Below are 12,115 nucleotides of genomic sequence, written 5' to 3'. Positions count from 1 at the left end.
TAGTATATGAAAGAAAATTCTTAGATGTTCATTTTAGGATAGTTATAGGCAATTTATTCTATTATGGTTGCTGACATTTAGTGGAACACTTTTATTCTTGTCTATCACTGGTCAACAAAGTCACTGGTCAACAAAGTCTTCTTTATGGTAATTCTGATCATGTGGCTACAATGACTTTATTAGAAATGTTTCCACAGACAAGGAATTTTTACTGTGATTTATTATTTTCAAATTATTCAGATTATTTTAACTCAATACTGACCATCTCCCATCTGTTACAGAGGAAAGGGAAAATGTTTACCACATATGTTCTAAAATTATGTTTATATTCAAGCAGTGGAAATCCCATTTTCTGTGTACAGCACAATTACGTGGTAGTCCTCTGTGGAAGAACAGGGAAAGATGCCTCCTTGTTTTCATGAGAGACTTAAAGGTGATTGTAAGTTATGAGGTGTACCGTTAACATAAAAACTTATTCCACCACGTTAATTAAGATGAACTCTCTCTATTTTTCATTTCATTTCAGATGAAGGGCGGCTAGGAAGTATTCTCAGCTGTGACTCTGTAACTTTGAAATATAGTCTCTTAGGAACCGTGAGCAGATTTAACCATGAATAGCTAAATGCACCTAGATACACGAAGTTATATTTAACTATCTCCCCAGATAATTAGATTGAGGAACCAGAATCATACGGCTAGATTAATTAAGATAAAGAAGGACATTTGTAATAATTAAGTTAACTATTTGGTCTCCTTTCCAGTGCAGGAAATCAAAGATGACTGGCACTTTAGTCTGCGTATGCCCCACGAATAAAGTCCCACCAAAGCCAGACAGCACAGAAAACTCCAGCGGACGGTCTCATTTTCTTTGTTTGCTTTAAGAAGACTTAAGTGGCCAGAGGAGCTCCTTCCCTGGGGGAGTCCCTGACACTGCTCAGAGGAGAAAAGGTTTCTGGAGCTGGCAGGGTGGGACAGACAAAAGATGCAAGCTGGGAACCTGCAGCTCAGGAACAGAACCATGAAAATGCTGGGAGCAGCTTGTAGCGGACCCATGGTCAGGCCCCAGAGGTGCTGGAAAGAAGCTTCAAAAGCAGGGAGGATTGAGAATTTGCTGCAACTTGAAAAACCACCAAGTACTTGAAACCAAACCTGTGCTTTAGAAAAAAGGCATATATATTTGCCATCATGAACTCATTTGGCCTGAACATGGCCAAATGACTCATCTTGCTGGCATTCATAACGAATTTGCACAGCAGTTGTGTTGTTGTCTCCATCATTTATAGATGTGATGCTTTATCTGGGCACAATGAAAATCTCAAACAATTAGAAGTGGATCCGAAGAAAGGTTTCTCCATGAAAGAAGCTCAGGCCAGTGTGGCTGTGACAGCTACCGGCCTTCATGTGATATGCAGCCCAGAAAAGCCACAGCTTAACAGACAACCTTTCTCTATTGTAATAGCAAGTATTTCCCCCCAAAAAAATGCATTTTGGAAAGTTTTGCCCCTCACTAATGTAGTTTAGTTCTGATCTTGTGGCAATTTGTTTAATGTCCTACAGGAATCAAACAAATCTAGTTCTTCTTGAAAATAAGACTGGCAGGGCAAGCTACCACAGATTTTTTTTCACTTGGTCATGAGCCCTTTTTGCTTAAAAATAAAGCACCATGTAAAAAATGAAAAAAAAAAATCTAATTCCTTTCCACTCAGCAGAAGGAGAAACCACATGAATATTTTTTTCAAGTAATAAAAAGGTAAAAGTGTTAAATGCTTTTGGCTGGAAGAGCTCCAAGATGTCCATATTGTTATAGGATTTGCATAAAATACTTTTAAAATCAAGTTCTCATGTTGATATGATCTCACTTTAGCGCACATCTAGATTTGGGAACCATATCCATGCAAACAGTGGGGGTAACATTATTAGTGGGGTAACAGTGGGGTAACAGTGGGGTAACAGTGGGGCAACATTATTAGTTTTAGAGCTTAAAATTAAAGTTTTTAAAGGCATTCTGTACTCATATTCCTGCTTATTACAAAGGAATGAGACTACACTTAAAGCTTATGCCATAGACCTTACTGCACTCTGTATATCTGCTAATGCATATATTGCATGTTAATGTGCAATTAACAAGATGTTCTGTGAAATGCGTTGTGTTAGTTCGCACCTGAAAATATGGACTTCTAGAGAGGATAGCCAAAAGAAATGGCAACATAACCAGTGTGATAATTTAACAGAAAAACTATCTACAATGTTATTACAAGGAAGGATACAGAGCCAAAGTTAGCTGAAAAAAAATGAACGAGAAGTACTAGCTTGAAGACCTTTGAACTCTTTTTACCATGACACATTTACAAATACGTGGTATGCACAGAGATATATAAGGTATATCCTAACATGTTAGAATACAAAGTTCCTATAAGAAAGTATATCAAGTGGCTTCTTTAACCAGGAGCAAGCATGCCAAAGAGCTTTCTGTTTGAAGTAGAAAGGAAATAAAAGCTGCTGAGATAAATATTTCTATTCTCAGACCATAAATTTACTGTCATTGCTTCAAAGCAAACTCCTGGACAGGGTTTTTTTCCAAACCACAAATCTGTTAATGCAGAATTGGTGAGCTATTTCACTCCGTCCTTCACTACTTATCACTTCTCTGTTTTAGTTGTTGAGAGGCTCGGATGCTCAGTCAATGACTGTGGAAGGACACGCAAAGCCACTTTGTTCCCCTCAACACCATCCTCCATGTACCACTCCATGGCAGAACAGAGGTGGCAAGTATTTTAAGTCATGATGTTTAGCCTGCTTCAAGCAGGAGAGATCCATTGTATCATTTGCTGACTGGATATTGTTGCTTTTCTCCACAATGCTTTGTTGGCAGCATCGTTTCAAAAGATGTTTACAAAACAAATACCTGAAGGTGATTTGCAGTGTAGTTTGAACCCTTGGTAACAGAAGCTATGTCAGTACTGAAGGCCACTTTCAAGACATCATGGTTTTGTGGATTGCCATTGTCACTGTATTGCTTGGTCAGGAGTGAGACCATGAGGAGCACCACGCTCCTCTTATCATTGCCATCAATAATTTGTTCATGAAGCCATCAGCAAACGTCTTGTCCAGAGAAGAGAATGACAACTGAACTTTCACTGACCTAATAGTTATTCTAGTGCTTATAAAAAACTTGCTGTAATGTTAGTTCTCTTGAGCACTGTTGTAGATTTTAATATTACATGCACTGGAAAAGAGTACATGCAGGTGACCTATTATATTTGAGTGCACAGGAGGATTGCACATATTTTGCTTGGTTCTAAAAGTGCTATTCATTAAGGCAATGTCACCAGCCCAAGGCAACTGCATATAAAGCTTGGGTCACTATGCCGAAAGCTGAATGATCCTCTAAATATCACCTAGGGAGACTAGCACTGAGGAAATCACCAAAATGGTTATTTTAGCAATTACAAGACTGGTTGGAACATCAGATGTCCACAAGCAGCTTAAAACAATTTCTGCTGATCCTTCTGAACTGTAGGATGGTCTTCTTCAATATGAAGATCTGTGAGGCGGGAAAGGAGAAATGCAAACAGAGTGCAGGAACAGAGAATGAATAAGTTCTTCTTATACCATGAGCTGCAGGCATCAGATCCATCAGAAAAAAAACTGTCTGCATGGACAACTCCTTGTCACACTCCTTGAGCTCCCACATCCTACATGCAGCTTTCTAGAGGCATCAGGATGCCCTTGGCTGTGAATGCTGGAGTTATGCAGAGTATACACGAGCTGCAGCAGGCAAGGTAAGAGGCTCCACATTTGCTTCAGTCTGCTAATTTAGGGACTTGAATTAGAGGCTCAGATCCCAAGCACTCAAGTACACTGCGGAGGCTTCACTGACAACACATGCTCTTAGTGAAAGCTCCTAGTAAAACGAAGCTACGAACCAACATTGTGTTTTACTGCCTCTCAATGAAAAGATGGAATGGAAGAAGCTAGGAAATCTGGCCAGGTTCTCGTTATTACTCCCTGGGGACCTGTAGTCTCCCTCCCTTCACAGGGCTTGCAGATCTGCAAATGAAAGCAAAACTCAGCAGGCAGCTCTTCTCACAGACACCTCAGTGAGACCAGCTGTCCCCAGCACAGGCTGTTCATTCACTGGTGCCCAGCACACACCCAGGGCTGAGCGATGCTGCTGGAGGAGCACCAGCCCCACTCTCTCAGCCCATCTGCTTCAGAAACCTGTTGTTTAGAGTACCTAGCACATCCTCCCTATTTGCCTCAGCTTTTGTGGTGAAAGCAAGAAACCCAGAAGAGCTGCTTTCACCATCTCAGAGCTCACTGAATTTGCTTCTTCCCACCAGCTCAGCCCAACCAGCAGCAGAAGTCAGTCATGCACTTACCAGTGCTAGCCAAAGCACAAGCAGAAGGGAACTTTGCTTACTAATGAGAAATGCCATAATCATCTGAGCATCACGTCTAGTGGTGACAGGTTTCACCCTCTCTGTTTCCGGACTCCTAGTTTTGTACCACCTTTAGCCTGTTTTGTTGTTTTGTTTTTCTCCCAGAATGACATGCTTAACTGCTCTGAGGAACTGTGATTACAGGAAGCTGATGTAGCATTTCTCAGGCTCCAGCCTATCTTGGATAAACAGATGGACATGATGTACATGACATGTTTGTCATGATTTTACCCTCCCATGCTGACTGCATGTTTGTAACTGTGGGTTTTCACTGTTTTCTACATCTTGATTTGGTCTTGTTTTGTGTGTGCTTTTCTAAATTAGATAGTGAAAGAGACATGTATCAGTTCTGTTATTGTTGATCTGTTCTGTTTTGTCTAACACTGCTTCATTTGTTCTCCATAGTTCAGCAATCATCTTAAATTTGTCTAGCAAATACAAATCTACAGCATACAGTTATGTGACCATCCACTTTATCTTAAAACAGTTAATAACATCAAGCTGTAATTTTGAATATAAGCCTCTCCTTCAGCAACCAATCCCTCAAGGAAAACAGTAATAGCAGAAAATAAACTGATAAAACAGGCTCTAGCCTTTGAAGGGCTTATACTCTACATTCCATTGTGTATTTAAGGTCTGTTGAAACAGAAGATGGCCAGCAGCCCCCTGATTTCACTACTTGTATAGGAGCAGCTTCCATTTGTCACGTAAAGACATGATGGCATACATTTCTGCCATTAAAAGTAATCCTATGGCAAGCTTTCCCACTACAGTCACTTGGCTTTTGCTCGGAGTAAAAAGCTTTGCTTCAGTGTTGCGTTGACATCCTCCTCATGCCAATGCGTAGGTACTACCAGCACCATGACCTCATTAGCAAGCATCTATCAACACACCTCTGTAAGCAGCAGAAGGTAGGTGGTTGAGGCCCAATCTTACTACACATTCAGAAAGTCATTAATCAAAATGAAGCTCCCACCATCAGACCTACGGTTTACATTAAGTACCAAGGGCATGCTGCTCTAAACAACTGCTAGGGAATCATACATAAAATTACATCTTTTGAAAATACATTCAAATTCCTACAGGATAGAAAAAAACAAGAATTAACAAAAATAATAATAAAATCCCTGGATCAGCAGATCATAATCATACATGTCACTACTTACCAGGCTAAAATCTAAACCAGGCAACATGTGCCCAAACAACACGTGTCTTGCCCAGCACTACAGTACTGGTGAGGTACTTGGCAGTCGACACCCCACGAGTCAGCTCGACGGTGCAGCCTGCTGCAGTTTGACTCTGCAAAACCCAACACCAAACACATCAAAAGAGATCTGCCCCTGATTTATATCCTAAGACAGAAGGGTTTTATTAATAAAACTGTTTCCTCAGACTTAAATTCCATTAACCGTACTTAACAGGGAGTTACTACACATCTTGCCCCCAGGCAAAACCTGACGGCTCCACATGTGTTAAAAATTAGTATCTCTTTACATTTATTGGTGTGCTGAAAAAAAAGTCAAAGGATTTTATTTTCAGATTCTGGCAAGTCGGGAATCTTTCATGTTTGAGGAATCACGTTCCTATCAGTTTCTATTTTGAACTTACACATTTTCATATCACACAACCAATAGCTATGCTTTTATACGAACCGTATTTCTCCATATTGAAGCAAGAAGCTTAGCTGGCATCACTCTTTTAAGAAAGGCAGCTGTGAGATACAAGATGCCATAGAGAAGACTTTAATGTTCATTCCATTCTGCACGAGGTGCTTTTCCCCTTCTTCCCTCTGCGTTTTTTTAAATCTTGAAAGCATTTCCTACTAATGCATGAAACCTCTATTATGCTGCATATGGTTTCTATTTTCAAGTCTCTAATGCTTTCAGGAATTTCTTTGATTTCTCTAGTTGTTACTTCATTCTTGTCATTCCTGATTGACACAAAAGAAATAACCCAAGCCCCTCCTAAGCTTTCCTTCTTTAGTTATGAAGCTGTCTTGATGCAGACAGTACTTCAGAATGGCCTGCCTTTACTGCCCCTGCAGGAAAGAAGGTAGAGCCTTGAATATTGGTTGATAAGCCTCTGTTGCATTTGAATAGCATCCCCTTTTTCTTACTCGAAGCACTCAGGCTTAAACCATTAAATTTGCAGAGCACCCAGGGACTCTACATTCACACCTGAAGACCTAAAGACCTAAGTCAAGACCTAAGTCAAGTCCAGGGATTTTCACACAAATCTGTATATACAAATTCCTGGAAAGAAAAACTCTGAAATTCGTGTTTTCAAAACTGTGTGACATCAACATGAAACATAAAGTTTCCAAGTAGTTAGCAGCTCAGTGGTAGCCAAACCCTTGCAAAGAAGCTCTCCCACGATTTCATGGCAAAGCCTGCTTCTGCCCTGCAGCCTGTTCTTTGTGCAAGCTTCTGTCCCCCAGCGAGCACCATCGGGGCATGTGTGGATGCCAGCAAAAGGGAAGAATTTCGCATTGTTTGGTCTGAAGCTGTCCTGTACACAGGAGGCTCTGATGAAGGACTTCATGGTTCACTGCATGGGGCAAAGCTACCACTGGAACACAGCACGAATACAAGGAGCTTCACTCAGAAAATACGATTTATTCCAGAGGCTTCATGTTGAAACACCAAAACCGACAAATGCTTAAGGACCGTTCTAGTCAGTTCTGAAATTATGGGGTGTGCACGCTGTCATCTCAGGGAAAAGGTATGCTCCAAAGGTATGCCACTTTCTGAGATAAATTTGTCTGTTAGTACCAGGTTGCTTTAGTGGGTGTTGTATTTCAGATGCTAAGAGGCATGGAAAGAGAAGAAGGGAGAAAAAATAAACACCTGGTCATTGCTTCATGCAATTACTGGGCCAGTAGTTTTACCAGTTTTAATGCTGATTCCTTTTCAACTGGATATGAGGATACGATACTCTCAGAGATTCATATCAACAGGAGAAACTGCTGCATGATTGCTTTTTGGCAGCTATGTATGAACAAATTCCCCAAATTACACAATCAGCTATCTCACACATGAAGCATACAAGAATAGACAGAGCCACCGTGAATTTCCCTTCTCTTTGGGTTTATTCCATCCACAGCACAGCCAGTGCTCTCCAGCGAAACTACAACAGCCACGCCAAAAGGAGATATTCGCTGCGTACAATCCCATCAGCAGGTCAATCACAAAGCAAAGCTCCTCGCTTGTCCGATGCTCTGTGCCACAAGGAGCAGGCACAGCAAAGTGTAAAAAAAAACTCTGGTCACATCCTGGCTGCCTTCCTCTCCCCCTCCCGCCCCCAGCTAGAGCTCAGGGGCTGTGAGCAACATCCTTGGAGGCACAAAGGGATCCGCAGGTACGGAGAGCAGTGGCAGCAGAGCAGCAGATGCCGCATCTCCCTGCGTACGGCACTCCCAGCCCACGCTCCTGCGTGCCCGAGGGACAAACCCTCCATGCCTGAAGCCTGCCTGTGGCTCTGGGCGGCACCTGGCAGGCAGAGAAGCAGTTCTGCCATGGGTTTGAGGGCTCTGATGGCTTTGCTTCTCCAGAATTGGCCTTCACTGGAAACACCAAGTGGTCGCAGCCAGAGGCCCCGGGGTGTGTGCTCTGCAGCTCACGTCCGCAGCCCCAGAGTGGAAGCAGCAAAACCCCACGGCCGCCCTCCGTTTGGGAGCCCGTTTGCGACATTCTTTTGTCATCTTTGAGCTTGGCGAGCGTATCAGTTCTCTGCGGGCAGAGCCTCACAGGTTGCCAGTTGGCAAAATTACCCGTTTTACAACAGGCTGCAGGAGGGCTGCAGGACCAGGCGCCCCAGTCCTGAGCACGGGCCCCACTGGGGAGGAACGGGGGCGGAGGGGGAACGAGCAGCGGTGCCAACCCCAAGATGCAGCCATCGGAACAAAAGAGCTTTCAAGATGTCGCACTGGCAGGATCCTCCCGGGGAAAGCGAGCAGAGGGGGATGCTCCAGAGGCCGCCCGGCAGCCGGGAGCGCCACTGGCTCCCCCTAGGTGGAAGCGGGGCTTCTTCGCGACATCGCTCGCGTGGCACTGAACCGCAGCGCATAAATCACAGCCCCCCCGCGCCCCTCCGCCGAAAGGCCCCGTGCACGGCCCTGCCGAGCGGGTGCCGCAGCCGAGCACCACCCTGCCCGCAGGGGGGGCCGCGCCGCCCGCCCGCCCTCGCCCCACTTTCTGCGCTCGCTCCCTCGGGGCGCAGCGAGGGGGCCGAGGGGGTTCGGGAGCCCCCCGGGGAAAAAGGGGGGAGCTGCGGGGGGGGTGGGGGGGGGGGGTGCCTTTGTTCCTCCCCATCCCCATCCTCGGCGGGGCGGGCCCCGCGCATGCGCCGGGCAGAGACAAAGGAAGGGGCGGCTGCGCCCCCCCGGCAGCGGGGAGCCCCCCCGCGACCCCCACCCCACCCCGGCTCCCCCCCCCCCAGGACCGTGCCGGGGGCGTTTGGGACACGCGAGTGCGTGGGGAGAGGCGACACGTCGGGAGGAAAAGGGACACGGCTCCAGGGGGGCGCAGCTTCCTTGCCGGGGGGGGGGGGGGGGGGGAGGGTGACAAATTGGGGAGGGGGGGAATATGTCGGGAGAAGGCATTCGATGAATATTCATGGTCGAGCGCATCCGGGCGCTGCTCCCGCAGCACCGGCACGGCACCGGCACGACACCCGTGGGCTGCCGCGCCCACGCGTGGTGGTGGCGGCGTGGGCAGCCCCCGCCCGAGAACAAACGCCTGGGTGCCGGACACAATGGGGAGATAATGGGGAAACGGGGAGAATGGGGACCGCCGCCCCCCGGCACGGCACGGCACGGCGCGCAGCCCCCCGCAGCACCGCCGCCCCTATGGGGGGGGCCGGGCTCGGCCGCCCCCGGGCTTCGTTTTTCGGCCGCATCCCCTCGGGAGCGGACCCCAGGCGGCGAGAGGGAACGGGGTGCAAAAGCCTCTTCCCCCCCCCCCCCTTTTTTTTTATTATTATTTTATTTCATTTTTCTTCCCACCACACCCATCGCTTCCTGCCACCCCCCAGGGAACGCGCGATCGGGGCGTTTAAATTCCTCGGAAATCCCGTTTTGTGCCTCGAAGGAATTCGCTGCCCGGCGCCTTCCCTCTCGAGGAACCCCGCTCCTCGCGGCACCGCACCCCAAACGCGCCGGGGGAGGCAGCCCCCAACCCCCCCCACACCCAGCCCCCCAGCTTCAGGAGCCCCTCTCCCCACATCTGAGACACTGGGTGGGGAGAAAAAAAAAATAATACAAAATAAAAATAAAGGCAAGGCTCTCCGGTTCTGCCCCGCAAACGGCACGAGATGGGCTCCCCGCGTGTTACCTTGCGTGCCTCTCCTCCGTGCCCCTCTCGTGTCCGCGTGTGGCAGTGTCACCGAGCGCCCCGGGTGGCCCCGTGCCCGCTCGCCCCGCTCCGAGCGCTGCGGCTCCCCCGCTCGCCGCCCGGCACTGGAGTGCCTGGTGCCTGCTGGAGCAATGCCGCCGCTACCGCGGCTGCTGCCTCTGCATTTCTCGCTCTCTCTCCCCCTCCCTCTTTCCCTCCCTTCCCCCCCCCCTACCCCCCCTTTCTCTGTGACAGTCTGTGGGCAGTTCAAAAGCCACCCGCACTTATTTATTTATTTCGAGGGCTCGCTGCGCTGCGCAGCGCTCACGCTTAGGGGGCGCACGGAGATGGGGGCTTGCGGCGCTGATCGGGGGTCCGCAGCCGCACCTTGCATCCTAAATCCCCCCACCCCCCCCCCAAAAAAAAAACACACACAATGCTTCAGGGGGGAAGGAGCCCGTCGGGGATGGGAAGGGGAGAGGGGTTTGCCCCGAAAAGGCTAGGTGCTGTGATGCCGGAGGGCTTGAGGAGGGGGCGCTGAGCCGGGGGAACAAAGGCGACGGGGGACAGCGGATGGGGGGACGGGGGGGGGGTGAAGAGACCCGGCTCTGGGGAGCTCCAGCAGCTGAGGGGCGACCCCGAGCATCGCGGGGCCGGGGTGCCACGGCCCGGGGGGCTGGGGGGTGAACGGGGACATTTCCTCGCCGTGGGGCGGGAGGGGCGCGGCCGGGCGGGGACAAAATGGAGGGGGGGGCTCAGGCAGGGGGGCAGGGCAGGCTGTTCTGCTGCAGGGTGGTGGCGTGGGCTTGCGAGGAGGAGCCCTCCCCCTCCCCCCGCTCCCCCCGGGGGCGATGCGGTGCGGTGCGGGGAGGGGGCAAGCAGCCGCGGCAACGGGGACGAGCCCCCAAATATCGCACACCCTCGTGTGCCCGCCCTCACTTCAGTCTCCCCACCATCACCACCCCCTCACACACACACCCTTTTTTTTTTCTTTCTTTTTTTTTTTTTTTTTTCCCTTTAAAAAGTCCCATCTCCGCATCCCTGCTCCCCCCGGCGGCCTAAGCCCCGCTCCGCAGCCGTGCCACGCCTGCCTGCCCAAACGCAGCGGAGGGGCCGGCCCGGCGTTTTCCGTCAAATTGGGGTAATCGAGGAAAAAAAGAGAAGGGAGACCAAAATAAAAAATAAAATTAAACGGGCGCTGGCGGGCGCGGAGCAGAGCCGAGGGTGAAATCCGACTGCGCAGCCCAGCCGGAGCCGCGCCGATCCGGTATCTGCCGGGCGGCGAGGGGAGGGGGTCCACATTTGGGCATTTGGCCGGGAACTAAGCCACAAAATGGGCCGGTCAGGGCTGCTGCAGGCTCAGGGGAAGTCACCCGGTGCCCTTCGGGCCACCACTGTCAAGGTTGTCCTGAAAGATGTCCCAGTTGCTGCAAGGCCAGCGTGAAATAATGGGGGGGGGGGGGGGGGGGGAGTTGAAAAATAAATTGTTGTTGCTGCTACCAGCTTGGGAGGGCTGGGGATCTGTCTGTTTGCTGTTTACACCAGTTGAGCTGGGAGCTGGTTTATCAGCCAGCATCCTTTTAAATACACCTACACATTAGGTTACGTGCCCCTGAACGCACACAACCCCCCCCCCATCAGAATTTCCACCAAAGGCTCCCTTCAGTTACTTTGCTGCATCAACATGTCACACATGTCTGATAAATGTGATAAATGTCTCCAAATGGGGATTCGAAGCAGCCTTTGGACATTTCTTTGTCATAACTAAAGGTGTGTAAAGTATCCCCAGCTTTTCCTCCTGCCCACAAGGAATTAGAGGAAAATGCTGGTATCAGGAAGAAAAAAGCACTGAGCAAGGCACCTGCAGAAGGATGGAGAGCTGTCTCTTCTGGAAAAGTAGGTGTGTCTCGGCCCTTTTGTGTACCGTAATTGTTTTATGCTTTTCTGAAATCCTGCTTCTCTGCTTTTCTGTCACTGTGTGGTGACAAGCACCCAGGCAGCCTCCCTCCTCTGTGCCAGCTCCTCCTCTTGCCCCTTGCCTGTTACTCCAGCTCCCTGCCTTCCCCTCCTGCTCCAGCCTTTCAGGCCCAGTGTGGTTCAGCCCTCTCTGCCTTCACACCAACTATCCCGTTTCCACCTTTGCCATTAGGGAACAACTCCAACCCTAGATTCCTGATTCACCCTTTTATTCGGATCCAGCTTGTCCTTCTGCTTGACGAGCAGCTCCGTGCTCTGTGAGGTCTGACAGCAGAGCCGCAAGGCCAGACAGCAGACATCCAACATGCTTGCACGGCCGCCTCTTCCTGCCATCCCACCACCATCCCTCCATCTCCTATGGCCCAG

At 49.3% G+C, this 12,115-nt stretch overlaps 1 protein-coding gene across 1 annotated transcript in view; it reads right to left on the bottom strand.

The window, feature by feature from the left end:
- The window catches only part of BASP1 (brain abundant membrane attached signal protein 1), a 51,373-nt gene extending 41,357 nt beyond the window's left edge, over nt 1-10,016 (bottom strand). Inside the window, exon 1 of the mRNA XM_048072083.2 lies at nt 9,773-10,016. The gene's annotated coding sequence lies outside the window, so the exon portion shown is untranslated. The remainder of the gene's footprint in view (nt 1-9,772) is intronic.
- Nucleotides 10,017-12,115: the final 2,099 nt, after the last annotated feature.

The sequence above is a fragment of the Anser cygnoides genome, chromosome 2 (assembly GCF_040182565.1).
Source record: "Anser cygnoides isolate HZ-2024a breed goose chromosome 2, Taihu_goose_T2T_genome, whole genome shotgun sequence".
Taxonomy (NCBI): Eukaryota; Metazoa; Chordata; class Aves; order Anseriformes; family Anatidae; genus Anser; species Anser cygnoides.
This window is presented reverse-complemented; position numbering and strand designations above follow the sequence as displayed.